The 27,924-nt window shown below is 41.8% G+C and overlaps 1 protein-coding gene across 14 annotated transcripts in view; it reads left to right on the forward strand.

Moving 5' to 3' along the window:
* The first annotated feature begins 555 nt into the window (after positions 1 to 555).
* Positions 556 to 27,924, forward strand: part of epb41l2 (erythrocyte membrane protein band 4.1 like 2) — a 99,332-nt gene continuing 71,963 nt past the window's right edge. For 12 of the 14 annotated variants that reach the window (XM_061901215.1, XM_061901221.1, XM_061901227.1 and 9 more), the window contains exon 1: positions 1,661 to 1,855. The gene's annotated coding sequence lies outside the window, so the exon portion shown is untranslated. Of the gene's footprint in view, positions 873 to 1,660; positions 1,856 to 24,073; positions 24,274 to 27,924 lie in introns of those variants that run through there. The other 2 variants (XM_061901218.1, XM_061901216.1) reach the window with 2 other exon arrangements.

Consider the following 27,924-nt stretch of genomic DNA (forward strand, 5'->3'; position numbering starts at 1 on the left):
GCCAGCATGACTTGAGTGCACTTCCCGGCCTTGAAGGAAGGACAGTTTGGTGTGGCACTCGCTGCACAAAACTGTGGGTTTACAGCTGAAAGTGTGGTTAGTGTTGACACCTATGGGTGTTGTTGTACAAGGAGGGGGGCCGAAAAGGGGCAGAGGGAGTGGAGATCCTTCCAGATCAGGGCAGGCTTATTAGTTGTATCTACTGTGCTAATCTCTGTGTGGGAACTATTCCTGCAATGAAGGACCTCTGACAAGCAGGTACTCTTGTATCTAACATTGTTTGTGTCTGTAGTAGACAAGTAGATATGCCCCAGAGATTATTTGCAGAGCTCTGTATGCCTTAGTTTTTAACGTCAGTGCATGTGTAAGTACTACAACTGTCACTTTTGTACTTCATTGTGCATTATCTGCCTGGCAATGTCACAATAAATGAAAAAGTAATGTGAATAAATAGGCCTATGTTAAATACAGTGGTTTTAAACAGACTTAAAGGCTACAAAGATGACAAGGGGGAAGTATTTTGTTTTCTCCTTTTGTATGCTCTTGAGTGTCTATAAGTAAACTTTAGTTACGTTTTCACACACCTTGAGATTGAGGTGGTTTGCTGTCACGCTAAGGAAAATGTGTTAGTCATGAATAAACTAGGTATTAGTCATGTATATCACCAAGAATAAGCCAAATTGCATGAAAACATAACAAAAATTGACTTTTGCCTTACTTTTACCCTATTGTTTTGCATGTAACAGTTTTTGCAATTTCAGCCAATGAAGCATATGAAATACTAATGTTTCTGATTGTCTCTCCTTGTCTGTACTTTTGTTTATGCCTGAACGCCTGTGCTCATCTGCCGAATGTACAATGCTCAACAAATGGTGAGTCCACTGCAAAAACAAAACAAAACAAAACATGCATTTAAGATAATTATATAATGCTTATCCTCAGACATTTGTTTTCTTATAATATTAAATGTAATTTGGGATTTTTACTTGATTACGTCTTGTCTTACAACGTGGATGTAAACACCAATTGGCCTTCCATTATAAACCAATTAAACTCCTGTAATCTGGATGTAAGTGACAGACAGCGAGTGGTGAAGTGGCAAGAAAAATCACTTTCCATATATCTTCATAACCATTGCTATTCTGTTTGAGGATTCTGTGGAAAATGTATTGTTTTATTATTAGCTCAATTCTGCCGTGTTTAATATCAAGTGGTACTCCGGCTTCCTCCCACTTCCAAAGACATGCACCTGGGGATAGGTTGATTGGCAACACTAAAATTGGCCCTAGTGTGTGAATGTGAGTATGAATGTTGTCTGTCTATCTGTGTTGGCCCTGCGATTAGGTGGCGACTTGTCCAGGGTGTACCCCCCGATTGTAGCTGAGATAGGCGCCAGCGCCCCCTGCGACCCCAAAAGGGAATAAGCGGTAGGAAATGGATGGATGGATCATCAAACAGGCTGCAGTGACTATCAGTGTTCCTTAGGAGGTGCCAGAGCGCCACACTAAGCAAAGCCACATCCGCATGGAACAACCCCCTCTCAGTTGACTGACCAATCATGTCACACCTTTTAATACAGTAATACCTGTCAGCCAATGGGAGAGTGATACAAGACATTTTTTTACTGTATGGGGCGGGTCATGGCGATGATTGACACGTCTTGCATTGCGCCTGAACCAGATTTTGGTTGAGGACGATTCTAGACTAGTGGGGATTTCCTTTTTTAAAGGAGACAACTGTAGAGGAATTATACATTTGGGAGCAAACCGAGAGGCAACGCTTGCAAGGCGCATGTGTGCCTGTGTGTATATATATACATATATATATATATATGTGCTTGAAAGTCTCCCATAAGGTAAGGACTCTTCCTTTTTGAATCATCTTTCTTTAGATCACGTGATGGTGGTCACCGTCGTGCTTTGCTCAATGAAATTAATGTTTTCGCTAAAGGTTAAGATACCTGTGTAACATTAGTCCAATTCCGATTCCATAAACTGATACTCTTAAGGTGATTGTGAGCCCTTATTTTCGTATGGCTTATATGCTTTCGCCCTGTGTGTGCGTTCTTTCGCGTCGACGGCTCCCCTGTGTAACGTTGCCCTCATATCGCCATTTTAACCATCACAATGACTGAAGATGCGGTATTTTAGTACTCGTTCTTTATTAAATAAATCCCTGCGGTGATTGTGGTTGTGTTTCCTGGTGTCGGTTTAACGTCTTCAAACATCCGCCTCCTCTCGGCTGGCAATCATTCATCCGTCCCGCTTCTTCCCTCCCCGAGCGAGCTGCAAATGAGATGTCGTCGTAGTCGCGACTTTAAAATAATTTTTTGTTTCGCCATGTTGTCACCAGTGAGCCGTCTAGCATGTTTACCTGCTCGAAGATATTTCCTATTATTGTTAGTTTACAAGTATTTGTCTTGCCTTATGTTTGTTTACAAGGAACTCTGGGAAATTCCGTCTCTTTTCCTCCAGTCACGTGACATGCCCTGCTATCAAACCATTTAAACTGTACTGTTGCCCAAATGCAGCTGGGATAGGCTCCAGCACCCCCGCCACCCTGAGAGGGACAAGCGGTGGAAAGACCCTGGGAGTGACAAGCGGTAGAATAAATGGATGGATGTTACAGTTCCTCCAGAAATTGCTTGTAAGTTATGGCCAAACTAAAACGTTGCACACACCCAGCAGGCACAAGACATTGATACAACATTGATTATACATTTATGTTTTTTAAAACTGACTTGTAAACAACATTGCAAAAATGTTTCATTCGTAGATTGAGACAACGTTGATGTCTAATATTGGGTCAACATTGTTGGTTGGGAAATTACCAAATTTGTTTCGCTACGTTGTCACCAGTGAGCTATCTGGCATGCTTACCTGCTCGAACATATTTCGTATTATTGTTAGCTGACTTGTTTTACAAGAAGTTGTCTTGCCTTATGTTTGTTTACAAGGAACTCTGGGAAATTCCGTCTTTTTTCCTTCAGTCACGTGACATGCCCTGCCTGCTATCAAACCATTTAAGCTGTACTGTTACCCAAATGTTGATTGGCAGCACTAAAGTGGCCCTAGTGCAGTGGTTCTTAACCTTGTTGGAGGTACCAAACCCCATTAGTTTCATATGCGCATTCACCGAACCCTTCTAAGTGAAAAAAAAAAAATAAAATTAAATAAATAAATAAATAAATAATATATATATATATATATATATATATATATATATATATATATATATATATATATATAATTTTTTTTTTCAATTCAAGACAAAGTTATGTGTTTTTGGTAACACTTTAGTATGCAGATAATATTCTTAGTACCACAGACTTAATTTAGAGGTTTTAGGACACTAGTGGAACATATTCTAAGTAACAAAGACTTAATTTAGAGTTATTTGGTTAGGGTTCGGGTTAGGGTTAGGGTTAGAGGGTTAGGGTTATAATGAGGCCATGCTGAATAAGGCATTATTAAGTACTTAATAATGTCTAAATAAGAGCCAATATGTTACTAATGTGCATTTTAATAAGCAACTAATTAATGGTGAATACTGTATGTTCCCCATACTAAAATGTTACCATGTTTTATTACTAGTGCACAAAATTAACCATGCATGAACACCACCTTGTTCAAAGAACAAAACCAACACAGTGCATAAACACGATGAGTCGGGTGTGTATTGACCTCCACCGAACCCCTGAGGCTGACTCATCGAACCCCTAGGGTTCGATAGAACCCAGGTTAAGAACCAGTGCCCTAGTGTGTGGCGACTTGTGCAGGGTGTACACCCCCTTCCGCCCATGTGCAGCTGAGATAGGCTGCAGCACACCCCCCGTGGCCCTAAAATGGCCTAGCGGTAGAGAATGAACGGATGAATGTTACCAGAATGCAGCTGGGATAGGCTCCAGCACCCCCTGCCACCCTAAGTGGGACAAGCGGTAGAAAGACCCTGAGAGGGACAAGCGGTAGAAAACAAATTGATGGATGAATGGATGTTACAGTTCCTCCAGAACGTTGCACACATTCAGTAGGCACAAGACATTGATACAATGTTGATTATACATATATGTTGTTTTTTTTAAACTGACTTCTAAACAACATTGGAAAACAATTGAATTTGTAAACTAATACAACGTTGATGTCTAACATTGGATCCACATTGTTGGTTGGGAAATGACCACATTTCAATGGTCAAAACAATGTCACAACATGACATTGATTGAATGTCATCAAAAGCATGTTGTTTCAACGTTGTATTTGTGTCGTAAAATATTGTCTAACGTTAGATGCACATTGTTGGTTGGGAAATGACCGAAATTCAACGGTCACATTAACGTCAGAACCCAACATTGATTAAACATTGTGAAAATGCAATTTGTTCCAACATTATGATTGCGTTGTTCGACGTCAGGACCTAGTTCAACGAGTTCTCAACCTTGTTTTAATGTCTTGTGCCTGCTGGGATAGAAATGACTATTAATTGTGAAAACATATCATATCTAACTAATCAAATAGGCTTAGAGAAGCAACGAATAAGCCATTTTGTTGCTAACGATAGTTAATATAGTAGCTAAACTTTGCTATATTCTATCATTATCTGACAATAAACATAACTGTGTTATGTGGGGAGTAGGTTACATGCTAAAAGCCGGACGTGGGCGGCATATAATGCTTATAACCCTTTCGAAAGTTAGCTCCCTCCAGGCAGTCGTTCAAAATTGCAAACAGTCACTTTAAAGTTGTCCTCCCCCTTCAAACCCTTATGGTGCGTATTATACACCCAAAAAAGGTTTAACCTTTTGTGGCAGCAACTTGGTCCGTTTAGTGGAATGTTTAGTCGGCTTTTGTACACCATTTTCTGTGTTTATGATTCAACACTTGCATAGTGTTTGTCTGACGATTGCGTATGTTGTTACGTGTTCACGCAACTGTAGTCCTTCAAGCCAATAACATGGAATGGGAGTCTCACATTATTAACTGTATTCACTCGGCATCTATTTAACTGGTCACGGTCACCCATGGGGTGATTCCCACATCTGCGGTCCTTTCCAAGGTTTCTTTTTGTTCCCATTGGATTGAGTTGTTTCTTGGCCTAATGTGGGATCTCAGTCGAGGATGTTGTTGTGGCTTGTGTAGCCCTTAGAGACATTTGTGTTTCCATTTTCTACCGCTTATTCCCTTTTGGGGTCACGGGGGGCGCTGGCGCCTATCTCAGCTACAATCGGGCGGAAGGCGGGGTACACCCTGGACAAGTCACCACCTCATCGCAGGGCCAACACAGATAGACAAACAACATTCACACTCACATTCACGCACTAGGGCCAATTTAGTGTTGCCAATCAACCTATCCCCAGGTGCATGTCTTTGGAAGTGGGAGGAAGCCGGAGTACCCGGAGGGAACCCACGCATTCACGGGGAGAACATGCAAACTCCACACAGAAAGATTCCGAGCCTGGATTTGAACCCAGGATTGCAGGACCTTCGTATTGTGAGGCAGACGCACTAACCCCTCTGCCACCTAAAAGTAAACTTAGATTGATTGATTGATCATTGCTTTTCTGGATATAAACTTATCTTTGATGTCCATGCGTAGAATTTAGCGCCCTGCAAAAATAGTAGGGGTGTGACGGTACCCAAAAATTTCGGTTCGGTACGTACCTCGGTCTCCTCTCTGAGCTGCAACCTTATCGTGGTAGAGGAGTTTGCGTGTCCCAATGATCCTAGGAGCTATGTTGTCCGGGGGCATAAAGCCCCCTGGTAGGGTCTCCCAAGGCAAACAGGTTCTAGGTGAGGGATCAGACAAAGAGCAGCTCGAAGACCTTTATGAAGAAGAAACATCATGGACCCAGATTTCCCTCGCCCGGACGCGGGTCACCAGGGCCCCCCTCTGGAGCCAGGCCCGGAGGTGGGGCACGATGGCGAGCGCCTGGTGGCCGGGCCTGTTCCCATGGGGCCCGGCTGGGCACAGCCCGAAGAGGCAACGTGGGTCACCCCTCCAATGGGCTCACCACCCATAGCAGGGGCCATAGAGGTCGGGTGCATTGTGAGCTGGGCGACAGCCGAAGGCAGGGCACTTGGCGGTCCGATCCTCGGCTACAGAAGCTAGCTCTTAGGACGTGGAACGTCACGTCACTGGGGGGGAAAGAGCCTGAGCTAGTGCGCGAAGTCGAGAAATTCCGGCTGGATATAGTCGGACTCACTTCGACGCACAGCAAGGGCTCTGGAACCACTTCTCTCGAGAGGGATTGGACCCTCTTCCACTCTGGCGTTGCCGGCAGTGAGAGGCGACGGGCTGGGGTGGCAATTCTTGTTTCCCCCCGGCTCAAAGCCTGTACGTTGGAGTTCAACCCGGTGGACGAAAGGGTAGCCTCCCTCCGCCTTCGGGTGGGGGGACGGGTCCTGACTGTTGTTTGTGCTTATGCACCAAACAGCAGTTCAGAGTACCCACCCTTTTTGGGAACGCTCGAGGGAGTACTGGAAAGTGCTCCCCCGGGTGATTCCCTTGTCCTACTGGGGGACTTCAACGCTCACGTTGGCAACGACAGTGAAACCTGGAGAGGCGTGATTGGGAAGAATGGCCGCCCGGATCTGAACCCGAGTGGTGTTTTGTTATTGGACTTTTGTGCTCGTCACAGTTTGTCCATAACAAACACCATGTTCAAACATAAGGGTGTCCATATGTGCACTTGGCACCAGGACACCCTAGGCCGCAGTTCCATGATCGACTTTGTAGTTGTGTCATCGGATTTGCGGCCTCATGTTATGGACACTCGGGTGAAGAGAGGGGCGGAGCTTTCCACCGATCACCACCTGGTGGTGAGTTGGCTGCGATGGTAGGGGAGGATGTCGGACAGACCTGGGAGGCCCAAACGCATTGTGAGGGTCTGCTGGGAACGTCTGGCAGAGTCTCCTGTCAGACAAAGTTTCAATTCCCACCTCCGGAAGAACTTTGAACATGTCACGAGGGAGGTGCTGGACATTGAGTCCGAGTGGACCATGTTCCGCACCTCTATTGTCGAGGCGGCAGATCGGAGCTGTGGCCGCAAGGTAGTTGGTGCCTGTCGGGGCGGCAATCCTAAAACCCCTTGGTGGACACCAGCGGTGAGGGATGCCGTCAAGCTGAAGAAGGAGTCCTATCGGGTCCTTTTGGCTCATAGGACTCCGGAGGCAGTGGACGGGTACCGACAGGCCAAGCGGTGTGCAGCTTCAGCGGTCGCGGAGGCAAAAACTCGGACATGGGAAGAGTTCGGGGAAGCCATGGAAAACGACTTCCGGACGGCTTCGAAGCGATTTTGGACCACCGTCCGCCGCCTCAGGAAGGGGAAGCAGTGCACTATCAACACCGTGTATGGTGCGGATGGTGTTCTGCTGACCTCGACTGCGGATGTTGTGGATAGGTGGAAGGAATACTTCGAAGACCTCCTCAATCCCACCAACACGTCTTCCTATGAGGAAGCAGTGCCTGGGGAATCTGTGGTGGACTCTCCTATTTCTGGGGCTGAGGTCGCTGAGGTAGTTAAAAAGCTCCTCGGTGGCAAGGCCCCAGGGGTGGACGAGATCCGCCCGGAGTTCCTTAAGGCTCTGGATGCTGTGGGGCTGTCTTGGTTGACAAGACTTTGCAGCATCGCATGGACATCGGGGGCGGTACCTCTGGATTGGCAGACCGGGGTGGTGGTTCCTCTCTTTAAGAAGGGGGACCGGAGGGTGTGTTCCAACTATCGTGGGATCACACTCCTCAGCCTTCCCGGTAAGGTTTATTCAGGTGTAGTGGAGAGGAGGCTACGTCGGATAGTCGAACCTCAGATTCAGGAGGAACAGTGTGGTTTTCGTCCTGGTCGTGGAACTGTGGACCAGCTCTATACTCTCGGCAGGGTTCTTGAGGGTGCATGGGAGTTTGCCCAACCAGTCTACATGTGCTTTGTGGACTTGGAGAAGGCATTCGACCGTGTCCCTCGGGAAGTCCTGTGGGGAGTGCTCAGAGAGTATGGGGTATCGGACTGTCTTATTGTGGCGGTCCGTTCCCTGTACGATCAGTGCCAGAGCTTGGTCCGCATTGCCGGCAGTAAGTCGAACACATTTCCAGTGAGGGTTGGACTCCGCCAAGGCTGTCCTTTGTCACCCATTCTGTTCATAACTTTTATGGACAGAATTTCTAGGCGCAGTCAAGGCGTTGAGGGGTTCCGGTTTGGTAACCGCAGGATTAGGTCTCTGCTTTTTGCAGATGATGTGGTCCTGATGGCTTCATCTGACCGGGATCTTCAGCTCTCGCTGGATCGGTTCGCAGCCGAGTGTGAAGCGACCGGAATGAGAATCAGCACCTCCAAGTCCGAGTCCATGGTTCTCGCCCGGAAAAGGGTGGAGTGCCATCTCCGGGTTGGGGAGGAGACTCTGCCCCAAGTGGAGGAGTTCAAGTACCTAGGAGTCTTGTTCACGAGTGAGGGAAGAGTGGATCGTGAGATCGACAGGCGGATCGGTGCGGCGTCTTCAGTAATGCGGACGTTGTACCGGTCCGTTGTGGTGAAGAAGGAGCTGAGCTCACCTATGGTCATGAGCTTTGGGTCATGACCGAAAGGATAAGATCACGGGTACAAGCGGCCGAAATGAGTTTCCTCCGCCGTATGGCGGGGCTCTCCCTTAGAGATAGGGTGAGAAGCTCTGCCATCCGGGAGGAACTCAAAGTAAAGCCGCTGCTCCTTCACATCGAGAGGAGCCAGATGAGGTGGTTCGGGCATCTGGTCAGGATGCCACCCGAACGCCTCCCTAGGGAGGTGTTTAGGGCACGTCCAACCGGTAGGAGGCCACGGGGAAGACCCAGGACACGTTGGGAAGACTATGTCTCCCGGCTGGCCTGGGAACGCCTCGGGATCCCCCGGGAAGAGCTAGACGAAGTGGCTTGGGAGAGGGAAGTCTGGGTTTCCCTGCTTAGGCTGTTGCCCCCGCGACCCGACCTCGGATAAGCGGAAGATGATGGATGGATGATGGACGTACCTCGGTTTAGAGGTCACGGTTCGGTTCATTTTCGGTACAGTAAGAAAACAACAAAATAAAAATGTTTTGGTTATTTATTTACCAAATTTGTAAACAATGGCTTTATCCTTTTAACACTGGGAACACTATAATAATTCTACCCACGTTAATCCACATTAAACTGCCTCAAGTTGTTGCATGTTCTCCCCGTGAATGCGTGAGTTCCCTCCGGGTACTCCGGCTTCCTCCCACATCCAAAGACATGCACCTGGGGATAGGTTGATTGGCAACACTAAATTGGCCCTAGTGTGTGAATGTGAGTGTGAATGTTGTCTGTCTATCTGTGTTGGCCCTGCGATGAGGTGGCGACTTGTCCAGTGTGTACCCTGCCTTCCGCCCGATTGTAGCTGAGATAGGCGCCAGCGCCCCCCGCGACCCCGAAAGGGAATAAGCGGTAGAAAATGGATGGATGGAAGTTGTTGCTTTGATTAAATAAAATGACAAAACCTTTCTTCTACATATAAAAAGTGCAACATTAAACAGTTTCAAGTCAACTCATCATGCTTAATTTATTACAGCATTTGGGAAGCCTGTAGTTGACTTTTATTATACACACACACATGCACACTCACACACACACACACACACACACACACACACACACACACACACACACACACACACACACACACACACACACACACACACACACACACACACACACACACACACACACACACACTCACGCACACACACACACAGCAAAATGAGCTAACGTAACGCTAAAAGCTAATTAGCCTTCACCTCAACTATGAGCGAGCTGAGCTGCAGTTTAAGTTTCTAGAAGGTCAACGGGCTCATAGTGATGTTTGTAATAGTTGTGACTGGGAAGTGTTTTTTATAATTTGGGGAGTGTACGATGTCAGCTGCACACCTGCTAAACACATTACTGCTCATCTCGACGCCGGAGCACTGACAACATGCGCTCTGAATACCCACTGCTGATTGGCTGTTACATCGCTCTGATTACGCACTGCTGATTGGCTTTGTATGTAATCAATCAGATGGTTGTGTGGGCGGGACAATGCCGGGTGCTCACTGCTCAGAGGCAGCTGCAGAGCAGCTTGTAAAGACTTAAGTTTACAAACTCGTTCGATACACCCTCGTACCGAACCGAAACGGTTCAATACAAATACACGTACCGTTACACCCCTAAAAAATAGTTTTTGTTGTTGGACTGACATCCAAGTTCAGCGACCGGGCACTCTAAGCATTCACATGCTTATGCTAGTCGAGTACTTGCAGACAGCGTTCCCTCTACGGCAGGTGCCGGATTCGTATCGGGCCGCACAAAAAAAAAAATAAAAATAAAAAAATTATATATATATATATATATATATATATATATATATATATATATATATATATATGTTTTTTTAAATGATCAAATCAACATAAAAAACACAATATATAAATTTTATATCAATATAGATCAATACAGTTTGCAGGGATACAGTCTGTAAGCACACATGATTGTATTTCTTTATGAAGAAAAAAACAAAAAACAACAACCCCCTCATCAGTCCGTGGGACACATTTTTAAGCGTTGACCGGTCCGCAGCTACAAAAAGGTTGGGGACCACTGCCCTAAGGTACGTGCCTGTGCAACTGCTCTCTGCACAAGCGTCCTCTGTGCACGGCAAATCTAGGCCGTGCACAAAATCGAATAAAAAAATAAGCGCATAAAAGTGTGCACGTCTGCTATCGCTCACATGTGTGCCACTGAATGCTCAAGGAGTTTTGGCGTTTACTCACACATATGAAAAATTGGAGGGAAAATTGCTTGCAGATACGTAGCGACATAACGTACCATGACAACATTATAACACAAGACCTCGTAATATAATATAGTAAGGACAGTACAATGCAAAACCAACAAACGTGTTTTCCATTACTCAATGTTATAATGTAATATGGCATTAGTCATGCTACCACCCGTGTATCAAAAGGCAATACGCAGGCTATTAACATGCTTTTTATAAGCTTTCATCTATTATTCTCATTAATATTGCCTGAGTCTGTTTGTTTCCTCATAAATTAAACATCATCACAGAAAATAGATGGTATTCATTAGATGCTGCGTTATTGTATACGCCTTGGTTTGTTAGTGTACTGTAGAGTAAGTAGTAGGAAGTATATAGAAACAGGAAAGACTGTAAATGCATGTCCTCTGTGTGTATAGTTCATCTATAACCGTCCATTCTTAGCCTCTCAGCATGCACACACGCAAACACACACACACACACACACACTGTCTGTTCCAACCCGCTAATGAGAAGACTTAATTGGTTTGCTCTGTCGAGTGATTCCTCTGTTCATTAAATGTAGCAGTCAGAATAAGTAGTGAATGTTGTTTTGATTTATAGAGTTGTTTTACAATGTTATGTACGACTAAATGTTCTCAATTCCTACTGTGATGGCTGTTAAACTGCCCTTGCACGATGTTACGTTGTTCTTCTTTTAATGTCAAACCAGTTAAAACTGACTCAACAGCGCCTTGTATTTTGACTAACTTGCTGCACCACAATGTTAATCACTATATCTACCAGAAACAAACAAATGTGTCCACATTAAGTCTATAGCAACGTGTTTTTGCATCAGCATCCGCGGTTCTCACTTTGTGACCAGCAGGATGAGGAGGGCTCGCTGGGAGACAAAAATAGGAAGCCGAGGATATGGATAGAGGGAACTTACAGGCAGGAAGTGAAAAAGAGGCTGAGCGAGAGTGACGGAGAGAGTGAGCGATATTGCTTAACCATTCGGAAAGGCTATGGGAACATCACTAATGTGTGTGTGTGGGAGTGTGTGTGAATGTGCGTGTCTGTGCGCGCTTGCGCGTTTGGGTTCATCCTGATCCCGTCGGTTCAACAGGAACACAACACATCAACTCATGCTGGCAGCCCCCACTGTCACTTTGATTCCATCCCATTAAAATGAATGCTTGTACTGCTTTGCCAAGTCTGCTACATATGCACACATACACATACACATACACACGCACATATATACACACACACACCTTGGTCATGTTTTTTTAAATGATTTAGTGTGTTTCCATGCACTAAATTAGTCTGATTTCTCAAATAATTAGGTTCAAAATCTTAAAAACATGAAAACACCAATTTTCTCCAGTCCTGATGTGTATGTCCAGTTTGGTGAGTTTTGAAGCATTTTAAGGGGGTCAAATTACAGCTCAAAGAGGCAAAAATGAAAATTTTTTGGAAACTCTTGTTTTGAAGGTGTGTTTGCCAACTTCCTGTTGATTTTTGCCGAAGGATGTTAGTTTATGAAATGTAGGTCTAAGTAACACCTACATAGAGGTTTTTGTTTCATGTCTCTACGACATTCCTAACGGAAGTTACAAGCAGTTTTGTCTCTGTTTTTTCTTAGGGGGCGCTAGAGCGCAATTTTGAGTTTAGATTTTCTTATTAGATGGCAATTTTCGCCAGTCCTGATGTGTGTGTAAAATTTGGTGAGTTTTGAAACATGTTAAGGGGGTCAAATTGCAGCTCAAAGAGTCGTCGGTATAATAATAATAAAACCTTAGAAATACAATAGAGTCCTCTGTCCCGTGAGTTTTGAACCATGTTAAGGGGGTCAAATTGCAGCTCAAAGAGGCGGTGGTATAATAATAATACAACTTTAGAAATACAACAGGGTCCTCTGTCCCAAATGGACATTCGGCCCCTAATAAAACGCTCGCTTACTGTACAATGTCTGGTCTCACTGCAAAGACGACTGATAGCATGTCCATATCTTCTCATTTAGAATATTACTTAATTTCATTCCACATGACAAAGGGTTAAAAAAGTTGCTGCTGGCACTGGCTTCTGTTGTCTGTTATCTCAGGGTATGACTTGAAAGTCATAAAGGAACAACTTCTAGATTCATGGCTAAATCATCTTATCATCCAGATGAGAGGCATGATTTATAATCTGTAATAATTTTAATGAGCCGAGACACGATGCAGCAGTAGCAGAAACGGCAGCAAAGAACACATGCTGCATAAGCTTCTTCTTCTACAGTTTTACGGCAGTTTGCTTCCATATTTGTTGCATGATTGCCATCTTCAGTTTCATTTTATAACTACATTAAAGTCTCCCATTCAGTCCATGGCAACATAAACTATGGTCGACTCTCGTTTATCAATGTGTTACAGTTTATAATAACAACATTACTACTCTTTGGTTAATATTCAGGTAACAAGATGTAAATACAATATTGTTGGCGGGTTTTGGATAATTACTTTGAGAGTTTTGTGAGCAAAATAGAGAGACCCCATTGACTCCATTGTTATGTTAGGAGACTTTTTATTTATTTATTTACGACTTAAAATGGGTAAAAAAATAAAAATGTATGTGATAATGTTTTATATAGGGATTGTGAATCGTAGACATCAAACCTCTTTCTACATGTCTTTGTAATGTTTGCGTATTTACGGTATGACTAATATGATAATATGGTCAGAGTGCAGAAGAGTTCCTCCCGTGACGTCAATCAAGATTTTCTGAGCGGAATATTCAAAATGACTGATTGAATCTGTGGCATTTTGTTTATGTTTAGACGGTATTTTCACATAATTTTCGGATTGTAAATTGGATATGGTTTAATTGATTCAATAAAACACAATTAAGCATATAAAGTCAACTTGTTTTTCTACTCCACTGGTACTTTAAAACCCAATAAGTCCCTGAAATGAAATATAAATAAATGACTGTAAATGACTGAAAGCCTATTGTCTATCATTGTTGCAACATTTATTCTTAGTAAGTATAATGTTTTGGATAATAATGTTTTATAATTTTTTTGTTTCTCGGTTTTGAATGAGCTTGCCCCTCCACCATTACAGGTTTTTGTACAGCAAAAAAACAACAACAATCGAGTCAATACTAGAGCGCTAACCAGGAGCAATATTAACATCCGGCGACATAGGTCAAGATTTTGTCAAATGGTTGTTTCTATTAAACACACACAGGCTTGGAACACAATTCAACCTTCAAAAAACAGTAACACAGTGATTAAAGACAGACCAGTCAGTCCTGTGCCCTGTATAATGTGCACACTTAGTTGATCACCTTATGTTTATTTGTTTTTATTGCCAATATTTATTCGAAGTTATCTTGTAATGTATGTAAAATGTTGTTTGTAAATGTATGTATATTTTTATGATGCCTGCCTTAGGACGACTATTGTAGCTAATTCTGGCATATTGACTGTGATGCTGTTGCTCGTATGTTGATCAATATGCATTGTCCTAATCAAATAGTTTATTATACTCAATTTGATATCTTAAAAAAACTTGACTATCATTTGTAAACAAGGTACCCCTGTTTTAGGCATATATTTATTTTACACACTTGTGTATATGTTGTGTAAATACTATAACAAATTTTCTAGTTGCTACAATACTGATAACTTGCAAATTTAAGTGTAGTTTGTGCACATCTGATGGGAAGAAAGAATCACAAAAAAGTGGATTCGACAAAGTGTACCTGTAGAGTTGTCCCGACAAAATACAGTATTTTTAGTGATTGTAAAGGGCTGGTTGTCCAGTGCCTTTATTTCTATGATGAAATCACAGTTCGGGCAAACTTTTTGCACTTTTTAAAATTTTGCGGCAATAAGAGCAAGGCCTAGACCTTTCGTTGCAGCTGGCTTTGAGGCAGTTTCTTTAGCAGCAGGCATATTTGTAGGCTTTTAATACACAGCTGTAGGGATGCTGGTGTTTCAGGTGACTGATAAGGTTTGATGTGTTGAAGCGAGGGATGTGCCTTTCAAAGCCGATCACCTCTTTAATTTATTTTTGGTCATTTGACTGACAGAGGTAGTGACCAGCTTAGTTAATATAATCACAATAAACTACATTTATTGATATTTTATTGTTATCATGTACCACGATCATTTGAGGATTCGGCTAAACATGTTACACCAGAGCAAACCAGGAATACACAGGCTAATAGATAGCTAGAAAACCCACACAAATAAGTGCTTCAAGAAGTCTAGATTTAAATTTCAATGTTACCAAATTTAGGAAATAATTTCCTGGAAACAGGACGAATTTGAGGACAAAAACCAAATTATTTAAATAGTAGTTTTTTTTAAACATTTGTTTAGGTATTGTGTACTATTGACTGTATTGTAATCAAACAATTGTAAGTAATACAATACAATGAGGAAGTACTTTAAATATTGTTACACTGTTAATGGCACTCACCATAAACACATTAAAACATTTACAGGTAATACATGCGATCGGTATTGGTATTAGCTGATTTCACTCATGGAAAATCGGTATTGGGATAGGCTGCATAAAAACCCTGATTGAAACATCTCCAATTGAAGCTCTGTTTTTTCCCTCCTTGCGGAATTTTTGCAGAATATTTGGCATGAGAAATCGACGCCATTTTTGTTTAAAATGAGCTCAGGTGAGGTTTATGACGAGCTTAAAGCAAGACACGTAGGAGAAAAGGAGCGCTTGACTTGGTCACCCGAACCTACCCACAGAACAGAGCATTTTTTTGTTATGGGATTTATTAGTGGGACTTCACAATACCTCAATGGTTATTAGTTTGACTATGCTGATGATCTATCGAGCAGCTGGCACAGAGCCACATTTACCAATTTCATACATCATGTCCACCTCTATTTACAGTTCTATGGCCATCATCATATTTTTATTATGCTGGCATCATTTTCCTTTAGGTGAAGTCTCACAAGAGTTGCTGCAATCTTGCATGATATTATCCATGATGGCGTGTCTAACTCACATTTTGATAATTTCTGATCAAAACTGCGACTCGGGTAAGTGGGAAAATTCCTTAAAACGTTCCTGCGATGGCAAAGGGCCTATTATAGGCGGTGTTAGTTAGTAACTGTTGTATTTTCACCAGATGACTACTGCTGGGATGAGATTGCCGGGGTTCAAAAACACAACGTTCATTTAGAGTTAATGCATGCTGTGTTCAAATGTTACAGCATTTATGTCCTCCTCTTGATTAAATAGCAACCTTGCAATTATTACAAGTAGTGCTGTTCCAATATGTTCTTGTAAAATGAGTGTTTCTTCCACTTGGGTGCCATTTTGCTCTCTGACATCACTGTGCACGTTGCCTAATGATAACATTCCCGCCTGCAGGAATCTTTCAGAGAATCGTTTAAAAAAATTGGCAAGCAAATCCAAGGAATTGACACACTGGAAAGCGGATCTAACAAGAACCGGTTCTCGATTCCCATCCATAGCTGGGATGACAAGTTGTCCACCTAATAGCGTTGTCCCGTGTGGTGATAAGCAAAATGTTGTTTTTAAATTGGAGTCCTAGTCCTTTTGAATCTGGAATTATAAGTAAACACAGGTATTGTAGAAATGTGGGGCTCAGAGTAATCACCAAGGTGGACACATTTTGGCAGTTTAGTCCTCAACCGTGACCACTCGCCATGGCTCTTAAAACGTCACAGTTCGACGGGCACAGCGGGAATCATCTAGGGGAAAATCAGAGAGCGGCGGAATGAAAGGACACTGTAATGCAATGTTCAGCTCATTGCCACATGGGGGACAAAAGTGGGGAACAAGGAAAAGGATGAAGGAGAGTGATGGAGATGTACGAAACACGTGGGATGGACAGTGCAAAGACGAAAGGCGACTCAGGCTGGATGAGAAAAGTTGAGTGTATAAAAGAGTTATTATGTGGTGTATTTATTCAAATATGGGGATTTAGCTGGGTGGAGTTGTTTGTTCAATAAAATAGCTTCATTAACACTAACAGCAAATATCTTAAGGAGAAAATGACTCTCAATCATTTCTCCAACTTAAAGGAAGGATGGGATAAAAAAAACAACAAAATTTGCTTTGGTACAGGTCCAAAAGTAGTTAAAAACAAATTAACCAGCATCGGTGCACAATCTCACAGAGAGGAACCGAACACTTGCCATTTAAAAAAATAAATATTGTTATTATTGTTTTTTTAACATTTGTCAATTGAATTTTTGTCATATACAGTCCAGAAATACAATTAAACATATATCAAATGGTTTTTTCCCCAAAAAAAGTAACCCACATAAATTAAATATAAAATGCAAAAATAAAGAATTAAATATTTGAATACAATAATAAACTCACAAAAAAAACATATATCAGTCAAATTACTACAGGCAAATATTGACATGAAGGTACAGAGAACCGCATTCCTGAGGGTCCCCAATACTGCAGCAATAAACAAAAGCAGACAAAAGGCTCATCAATTATCTCCCTTTCAATTACTTTTCAATCGGGGTTAAATTTAAGATCAGTCTCTTTTACATATTTTAGGAAACCACCTTATACTTTGTGAAACTTCACAGAACAACCGTTCAATGTCAGCCTAATTTAAGGAAATAGAGACTATCTACCAGCGGATGTGGCAGGGAGGCGCTGCAGCCTTCCAGTTTAGTACAATGAGCCTTCCAGCCAAGAGAGTAGTAAATGCTACAGTTATTTTTGCATTTGCTAAAAGAAGATGACAGAAGGGCCACCCCAAAAAATCTGCCTAGAGGTTTCGATTCAGTATTTTCGCCAATTATCAAAGACAAAGTATGAAACATTTCAGTCAAATAATTGCACAGGAATGGACAAAGCCAAAACATATGTGGTAAGTTAGCTAGAGACTGTTGACACTGATCACATAATACCGATATTCCGTCATACAATTTAGCCAGCTGGACCTTGGTATAATAAGTATGATGCTTGAGCTTGCATTGAATAAGGCTATGTTTCGCACAAATACAAGACTTATGAGGTCTACTTAAAATCTCTGTCCAGCTCTCCTTAGATAGGGTCACTCCTAAGTGACCCTCCCAAAGTGACTTAATTGATATCAGAGACTTAGTGCATCAATTAAAAATGTGATTGTAACTATGTGTAAGTTATCATTTTAAAGTCGGAAGTGGTGTAAAAAAGCATTCTGTGACTTCAATAGTAACCAAGTATTAGTGACATACCATGAACACAAGCTTGTGTGCTAATGTTGACATAATCCACTTAAACCTGGTGTATACTCTTGCGTCGCGTAGCTTGCGTAGGCGACACCGTCGTCCCCCTTCCCCTGCGTAGTCTCCCGCATGCAGCTCCCAAAAATCCTAGGTTTGCGTTGCCGGCGACGCAGAATGCAGAGCTGTGATTGGTCGTTTTTTGCCGAGGAGGGTTCATGAACACAGGCGAGCAGACTTTGTGCTTGAAATGCACAAATTATTGTATGAAATAAAGCAACAGTGATTAAACGATTGCATGACAACTGATATTGTGTACTTAATTTCTCCATGCGCTCTAAAATAATTACTGTATTTGTCGTTTTTCAGCGTATTGTGTTGTTGCACCCAGAAGAAGTCACAAAGTACGACACTGTTTTCAACTTTTATTGTCAATTTTGTGCTAGTTTAAGGTTTGATTCCGACACATATTCTTTCTCGTGCGCACACGTCTTTTTCTCTCACACACAACACTTCTCATTCTTCGTCAATAATCTTTTACGCACGGTATACTTAGAAGCCTTTGTGAACTTTGAACATGGCCATACGTATTAACACCAGCATGTGATTAATTTACGGTAGTTATTTAACAGTTTTGTTTATTTACAATTGCATGTTAGCTCTTTCTTGTCCCATGTCCCGAATGGCCAAATAGCGGGGGAAAAAAGCCAACGTCGTGATGCGTTTTTTAAAATGTGCCGCGTATGCTTAAAAGGATCCAAATACGTCAATATCATATGTTACTATGAATGTGCCTGTTATTACATGACATATATACTTACATCATGTATATAAAATTTTAATGGAGGTGTTTGAATATTTTTAAGGGCTTTATCAGCAGAATGGTGCGGCTCCCGTAGGCCCCATTGTAAGCGACTTTTGATGACATTTATTTACTATCTCGGATGCATTAAAACAAATTACATCTGTCCTCTTGTCTTTCCTAATGATTGTGGACGATCGCAACATTCCAAAAAAAAGTGCAGTTCCCCTTAAAAATATTGGTGAAATTGTCCACAAATGTATTGCCCCAATAAATGTGAGGATTTTTGCATTTTATTACATTTTAGCAATGTCACAAAATGCACACACTCTATGGTGGCAAAATAAGTAAACAAAAATAAGGTAAAAACTGAATTTAAAAGAATGAAAACAGAAAGATGTGTTACTAATTCATACCCGTTCTTTTAAATTCTATTTAAAGTTGAGTTTTGGTGGTACAATAAATACATCTGTTTTCAAATTATTTAATAATCGTGTTATTAATTGTGACTTCAATATCAATCAAAAATAATTGTGATTGTTATGCCATTATCGTCCAGCACTAACTTTGAGACAGACATCGTGTACATTCATCTTGACATCTGTATCTTGTTTCCTCACCCTCATTAAGCCAAGTCATTATGTGTGATACCTGTTGTCCTCACCCTCTACGGGATGGAGGTTTAGATAGCAACACCACACCCTTCGCTCCTGGCAAGAGAGACTTGAAAGTGGGTCGGCTGTAGTCACAAGTTTTGCTGTCTCTCTTCCACCACGTGGCTAATATTTGTTAATTTTCAATACCTCTCTGTAAAGTCTGTCTCCTTCTGGGACCCGCCCATCATCCTCACTCACAGTCGCTGGCACATTTTCACAATTTAAGAGACAACAATAGCAGATATGAGCTGAGCATTATTCTCAGTCACACAGCGAGAGAGAGCCTTCTAAAATAAGCGACGCAGGACTCTATAGAGCAGGGGTCTCAAACTCAATTTGCCTTGGGGTCACTGGATGCAGACACTGGGTGAGGTTGGGCCGCAAGAAAAGCTTACTTAAAAATTCTAACATGCACGTTTAATGGTTTCACCTTCTTCGAACGGCGTACCCACCCAATCAATATACTAGTCAAATCTCCCCATTTTTCCAGGAGACACTCCAATTTAAGTGCATCTCCCGACAATTTCCCGGGGTAAGCATTGTCAAATTATTAGTCCTGATTTACATCAGTTAACAATACCATAAGAGTTCCGTGCTAGCGCTGCCTTTACCGCATTTTCTACATGTCATCGCTATCGACTTAACATCATATTAACAGCGTGCCGGCCTGGTTATATACAGTAAAACACTTTGGTTGACACACGTGAGTGACTGCAAGACATACTCGATCCACAGCCATACAGGTCACACTGAGGGTGGCCGTATAACAAGTTTATCACTGTTACAAATATGCGCCACACTGTGAACACACACCAAACAAGAATGACAAACACATTTTGGGAGAACATCCGCAATGTACCACAACATAAACACAACAGAACAAATACCCAGAACACCTTAGAGCCCTAACTCTCCACCTCCACGGACGCAGGGGGGATGGTGGAGGGGAGCAGAGTTGAGAAGCGGGGTTTGGTGGTAGCCCGGAAGAGTCAAGGCTACATGGGATTCTGGGTATTTCTTCTGTTGTGTTTATGTTGTGTTGCAGTGCGGATGTTTTCCCGAAATGTGTTTGTCATTCTTGTTTGGTGTGGGTTCACAGTGTGGCGCATATTTGTAACAGTGATATACTTTTTTATACAGCCACCGTCAGTGTGACCTGTAAGTATGCTTGTAGTCACTGACACGTGTTTGCAGAAACCTTACAGAACATGTGGCTGAGACTTTATGCTGTATGTTTGATGAAAAGGTGGATGCTATGACTTGTGTTCATAAAAGCCAAATATAGAAATGTTTGAAATAGTACACTGTTAGTACAAGATGTACTAACTAAGGCAGTGTCAACACGGCACTCATTGAACATTGTTGTTCGGGTGAAAACTGACAGATGTTCACGGGAATGATTACCCTTGAATGATTGCCTTGAAATTCCGGAGTCTCCCGGAAAATTTGGGAGGGTTGGTAATTATAGCAAATAAGACGCTGTCAAGCGCCATTCATATAAAACTCGCAGGCCACGCTAACACTAAATTTACATACCAAGGTGCGGGCCGCAAAATAACATTTCGCGGGTCGCAATTGGCCCGCGGGCCGCGTGTCTGAGACCCCTGCTATAGAGTATCATTCCAGAGGAACACACAAGCGTTGAAGGATGCATTTTTATAGTGCATGTCTGTTCCTTTTTTGTGCTTTCGTTAAAAAACTAAATAGCCTCAATTATCTTATTTACAGTATGGCATGTAACTTCTGTTAATAAGCGCTTTACAATTCTCTTCTGTACGTATCGTCCATGGTGGGAGGAGCGATTGCAGTGATTAGATGACATGTCTTTTATTTAAGCGGGTTTGACTTTCTTGGTTTGTTCAGGAGTCTTTCTATGGATTTCCTTTGTTTCCTAAATGTGACATTATCATATGTTAATTACAAGGAGTGATCAGGGATGTAACGATAAACAATATCAAATGTAAAACTTCCTAAGGTTGGTATGAGGCACCACATATGCAGAAAATGATTAGGGTTTGTGCAGAGTTTTATTCTGCTGGTGACAAACAGATGGGTATGCAAGCAGCATTTTATGCCATATGCAGTAATACCACAACAAGTGAAGTAATGACTCAACACAAAAAAACAAAGGAAATGTCTGGCAAGAGATGTGGCACACAGTAAGGTTAAAGACAATCAGACACGCAGACAGACCGAAACACAGACACACACACACAGATTATCCTTTATGTAATCCTATAGTTTGCGGATCAGTGTGTAGTGTGACAGAACATGAGACATGTTTTCACACCATAAATGTGTGATAAGTTCAAATTCAACACAATAACACAAGATTTTATTTAAAACACATTAAACAGTTGATTAATTTGTTTCATTTTGTACGTTGTACACAAACATTTCTTTTTACATCAAAACTATTGTTTGGCAAGTGGGATGTAAAAGAGGGGGAAAGGAGCACCTCTTGCACATCCAGTCCAGTTTCAAATCTGCCGTGGTCCAAAACCATTTAGGCATGGCCGTAATCTCTTTTGTCACTTCTACGCTGACTCAATAATCTTTATTTTTGCGGCGGTAATCTCTTGTCTCCATGGGGATTTATTGTTGGTGTCCGTGAATGCTGTTGCCATGGAAGCATGACCGCCCCAGCCCACTCTTCTTTGCCCCAAACACTGTCCCTCCATATACTGAATAGGAGCGTGTGGATGGGTTAGTATACACGTGTCTTTAATAATATTAGGATTTGTCATTGTCAGAGGATGAACAAAACACCAATTAATATAATCCATGAACTGTCTTTATTATCTTGTTCAATAGCTGTCACGCTCACTAATGTCTCTCATAACAAAATATATATACGTGCAGGAAGTTTTTGCCATGATGACTCCTTAAACTGAGACAGGCGGCCATAAAGTAATACATATGTGAGTTGTAGTGTTTCACTTTCTTGTGATTTGTAATTTGGTGGAACTTTGGTGAAGATCATAAAACTGTTCAATCTAGCACTTTCAAGATCAAATGATATACAATGTTAATATATCCAAGTCAGTGTATATGGCAGGTTGTGTAACTGTGTGAGAGGGAGAATGTTATTTGTTGGCAAGACAGTTTTATTTGGGTTTAGTGCAAAATTACGGTGTCATGACGTCAACGTGAGCCAAAAACATGCTGCCTTATGTAATGCTCTCAAGTTTTTCTCTTATGTCCAATGCCAATCAAATGATACAGTTTAATTTGTGCGTAATTTGGTGAACACCTTTTAACAGTTCACTTTACTGGTGTCCCAATACAATTTTTTAACATTGATGCCGACATTCGCGCCTTGATAATGATAATGATTATCTACAATATCAGCAGGAATCACACGCACTTTTATCATTTTGTAATGTGGAATGTAAGAAAAGGTTTGATCAAGTAAAATTAGTTTAATAGAGAATGATGGTAGGTATAAAAAAAAAAAATCGAACCTATTTATTATTAACCGTCTGGAATTTATGCTGTCTTTAAAATTAAGTGGAGTGGTAACCTTTTTTTATGGGGACACCTAGTGATCACAATAATTCATGACGCAGTAAATTTTATAATAAGCACCAATAATCCAAGAAGTTAAGCTCATAAAGTACATTAAAGGACGCAGACTCGTTTGTTTGCAGATACTTTCTTCTAATATGTTTCTGCCTTGAATACTTTGTATGTGTAAGTAATATGCAACTATAAATATTTGATACTTGATTATATTCAAAAATGTGCTGTTTTAGACTGCAATATTTTTCAATCAAAGACACCTATTGCGTGTATGGCAAGCTTGTGTGCTAGTGTGTGCTTAGCTGTTGTGCAGCTGCTACCTACCATGTTTAACTTTTGTAAATGGCTTGACTAAAATACAGGAAAGACCAATCTTGTGTGCTTATTGCAGGACATTAAGATGTTAACTAGCTGTCCAACTTTGCACAAGTAAACACACTGCAGGACCGCTTGAATTGGGGGGTATGATAACACATTTTACATGGAGGCTGCTACAATTCCATACTTCATTTTGTGTTGATATTGGATTTAGGACACTCCTGCTTCACAGATTAATGTGGTACATTGTGCTCGTAAATGATCACGTCAAAATAAACTACTCTAAATGTTCTATTCATTTAATTAGTCCGATGTAGTTGTCGGGTGTGTGTTGTCAACAAAAGCCATGAGTCACTGTCATGATCTGTAATTAGCAGCATTGGCAATAACAGCTGTAGCTGTAGCCAACCGCCGCCATTTATCAACTCCACAAGATGGCAGCATTTAAAGTATGATGAGTCCACAGAACTGAACAGCTTCGTAGGCGCTTTATTATGTTTTATTAAAGTAAAAACAATTATTTATGACATTTTTAACCATACAAAATGATAGAGACTCAGCTCTTACATTTGCATACATTATTGACAGAGAAATTTGCTTTGTGCAAAACGCCATTCTTGACAAAAAAGTGGGGAAACATTCTAGATTTGCAACTTTTTTTAATATAGTTTGAAAATAACAAGCAAAACAGTAGTGTTGTTGCGCTCACCGTGCGCTCCTTTGCTCTCTCTCCCCCTCGAAGCCTCTCTCCAGGCTCCCCTCTCTATATCTGTCATTTTCCGCCCTCGTTTCCAAGGGTGAAAGTCCCATGGGAGTAGGGTGCACAGCTCGGAGGAACAGAGCCGATCGGATGGAGAAAAGGAAAATGGCAATGACATCTTTTAGGGCGCAGGGTTTTTTGGTTGGAAAGTAAAGGAAGGAAAGGAGAATAGGGCAAGAGGAAATACGTTAGAAAGACCAGAGTAGACAACGAAGGAAGCAACAGTAGGTAAGAACTGGTGATAACGGATGCAAGTATGGATTTAGCTCCTCTTTTGATCTTTTCATGTCCTGTTAGCAGCTTTGTTATTGTTAAAATCTTGTCACAAGTTATAAGCTCACCACTTTAAAACAACCTTAAGGACTTACTCTTTCTTCTGTAGACGTAACGATGAGAAGTCTTTTATAATCATCTTGGATATGTCAGAGACACAACGGAACCTATTAAGGGCCATCGCATTCTCACAATCCATACAGGAAATGAAGGAAATGGAAATATAAAACTTTCACCATTGTAAAACTGTTTATAAACATTAAATACAATGATTCAAAGTTAAACCTTTTTACAAGTTCAAAATTATGTTAACTACTTTATATTGAATATATAGAACACTGAAGTCTTAAAGAGGTCCTATAACCAAGTTTTCTTACCCGTTGCCTGTTGCCAACATAGATCCCACAAATGTCATATCAAACCATGGGGGCATGGAAGAGATATTTATAAAACAATTTTGTCTTCCTTCATACTTGCTCAAAACGAACCGTTAGGCATTTGAGTAGGTAGTGACGTATTTGTTGCTAGAGTCGTCAGCAGATATCTTCATATGTGGTAAATAGGGATGTAACTGTAATGATCCGCTGCTCGGATCATTCCATATTTGTGTTTTGTTCCATTTTTGTATTATAGTCTGCCAATGTTTGCCTTAGTTCCTTGTGTGCTACTGAGGTAACACAGCTGCGCCCAGCCAAGCCGCAACCTCCAAGTAGGCCACCTTTACCTGTTTTTTGGCCCGTTAAACCACAACCTCCTCCTCGACCTCCTCCACCGGTTTTCCGGCCTATCAAGCCGAAACCACCCGCTAGACCTCCTCCACCGGTTTTCCGGCCCGCTAAGTCACAACCTCCTGCGCGTCCTCCTCCACAGGTGCTCCGGCCAGCCGCGGCCACCTCCACCTGCACCACAGCTAGCTGCACCACGGCTAGCTGCACCACGGCTAGCACCTGTAGCTAGTCCGATTCCTAGCCCTAGTCCAAACCTGGTTTTCACACCAGCACCTGACTCAAGCCTGTTTCTCACACCATTTTCTACCGCTTGTTCCCTTTGGGGTCGCGGGGGGCGCTGGTGCCTATCTCAGCTACAATCGGGTGGAAGGCGGTGTACACCCTGGACAAGTTGCCGCCTCATCGCAGGGCCAACACAGATAGACAGACAACATTCACAGTCACATTCACACAATAGGGCCAATTTAGTTTTGCCAATCAACCTATCCCCAGGTGCATGTCTTTGGAAGTGGGAGGAAGCCGGAGTACCCGGAGGGAACCCACGCATTCACGGGGAGGACATGCAAACTCCACACAGAAAGATACCGAGCCCGGGCTTGAGCCCCAGACTACTCAGGACCTTCGTATTGTGAGGCAGACTCACTAACTCCTATTCCACTGTGAAGCCCAAGTATCATATAGTTCTAACTTATATATCTGTCAGTAAACTCCATATGGAAGCGCTAAAGGCTACAACATGGCTGAAGGGATGGAGACATGTAAACACGACCAGCCACAAAATGGTGCATCCTGGAAAGATGCACATATCAGCCTGATAATTATTATGCACCCCTTGTTCTGGTAATATTATATATGTTAAATGTTATAAATAATACTGCAGGTGAATAAAACTGTGCGAGTCAGCCTGCTCTGTGGTAACTTAAACATATTAGGATTGGGTAAAATAAACAATTTTATATATTTTCAATTCTAGCAATATCGATTCACAAGCAATAATATAAATTATTCTTTATATTTGTCCAATTATTATTCAACCAAATCTTGAGTTGTCATTGCAAGCTAAAACAGTTCAAACTGATCTATGCAACATTTACTCATTAACATTAGCAGTGCTAATTGGCTGTGAAATGTTTGGATCGTTTGCACTGCACCACAAGCAGATGCTGCGTTATGCAACCTTAAACGCTTGACATCCATGGTGTCGTATGCCATTGGACGGTGGTCGGTCAACAATCCCCCCCCCCCAGCTCCCCCAGCCCCCAAAAAAACCACACACATACACATGCATGCACACCCACTGTATCAGTTGTGGCTAATCCTGCACAAGAATAGAATTTACAGTAATTCAACAATTGCACTGCTATAAAACTTTCACCGTGCGTCTGTACACATACCGTAATAGTGTCACCACCATTGTTTATATGGACTGTGGGAAGACGAGTGAACAGGGGAAGTATGGGGTGAGATAATGCGAGTGGCCGATTGGAGGGGAATTGGAAAGAGGCCCCCGGAAGAGCGGGATTGTGTGAAGAGAGATGAGTGTAGCAGAGATTTAGTAGAACCGGGAAAGAAAAGAGAAACTATGCTGTAGAAGAGGAAAGAGAGTGTTGTTGTGTTAGAAAGTTATGAGGGAGCAAGAACAAGGTCCTTGTATTTTCAAGTGGGAGCAAGTGTGTGTACTTTCTGTATCGAGGCAGATCCATTAAAGTACCAGTGGAGTGGAAAAACAAGTTGACTTTTTATACTTATTTATGTTTCATTGTATCCATTAAACCATATCTAAATGTATTTACAATCTGCAAATGATGTGAAAACACAGTTTAGACATAATAAAAGGCCACAAATTCAGTCAGCCATTTTGAATATTCCGCTCCGAATACCTTAGGATTGACATCACGGCAGTCACGCTGCTGCACTCTGACCTTGTTTTCAGATCAGTCATTCTGGAACTACGCAAAAATTGGGAAGGGATGCGGTGTTTTTCATTCACAATCCTTATGTAACACAGGAACACATACTAGTTTTTTTTTTATGCATTCAAAATCGTAAATAATTAGCTAACAATTAAGTCAACAGATTGAGGGTCCTCAGTTGCGCTCATTATACTCTCTAAAAACATCCAGAAAGCACTAACTATGCTCTATTTAAATGTCATGACCTGAAAATTAACCAAAAATGAATGTTATTGCTATATTAAGCGCCATCGCAGACAGAATATTTTGGCCACGCAACGATAGCAGTGAGCTGTGACAATCATTGGCACTTTAACTTCAAATGCTTGCTCACGTTGCTATTGTTCACACACTGAGTAGATGGCTGCTTTTGTTTTGTCTCAAACTCGCTAAAATTACTTTTTAAATAACATGCATGCATTTCTCACCTGGTAGTAGACAAATGTGGCCATGGACAGGCAGGCTGGTAGATTTTTCACGTTTTCGAAATGGCAAAATAGACCCCTAAAACGCTTTCTGCAGGACCTTTATTTTAACACTTTTAGGATTGTGATTGATTCTTCATTTAAATGGAATTATGTGAGCGTCCCATCGGTCTGCATCCCAACGAGAGTGGAAATATTATAGTAAGGTTTTGTTTTATTTTGGTTTGTTATGGTTAGTTTGTTTGTTTAGCACCCAGCAATCCTGCGGATGCTATAGTATCACAATGAAACTGCATCCATCACTCGACTTCTAAAATTTAGTGCTCATTCTTTTTGTGTTCTGGTTCAAAAATATAAAGCCCGGATCATCATTTTTCCAAAAGTAATAGTTATTGGCTCTCACAAAGTATGCTTGATTAGCATTGTTGTTGATGTGGAAGAGCTGTGTGGTTCCGAGCGCGATGCCATTAGATCACCTGACTGGATTCCTCATTATTTCTC

This window comes from Nerophis ophidion, linkage group LG05 (genome assembly GCF_033978795.1).
Source record: "Nerophis ophidion isolate RoL-2023_Sa linkage group LG05, RoL_Noph_v1.0, whole genome shotgun sequence".
NCBI lineage: Eukaryota > Metazoa > Chordata > Actinopteri > Syngnathiformes > Syngnathidae > Nerophis > Nerophis ophidion.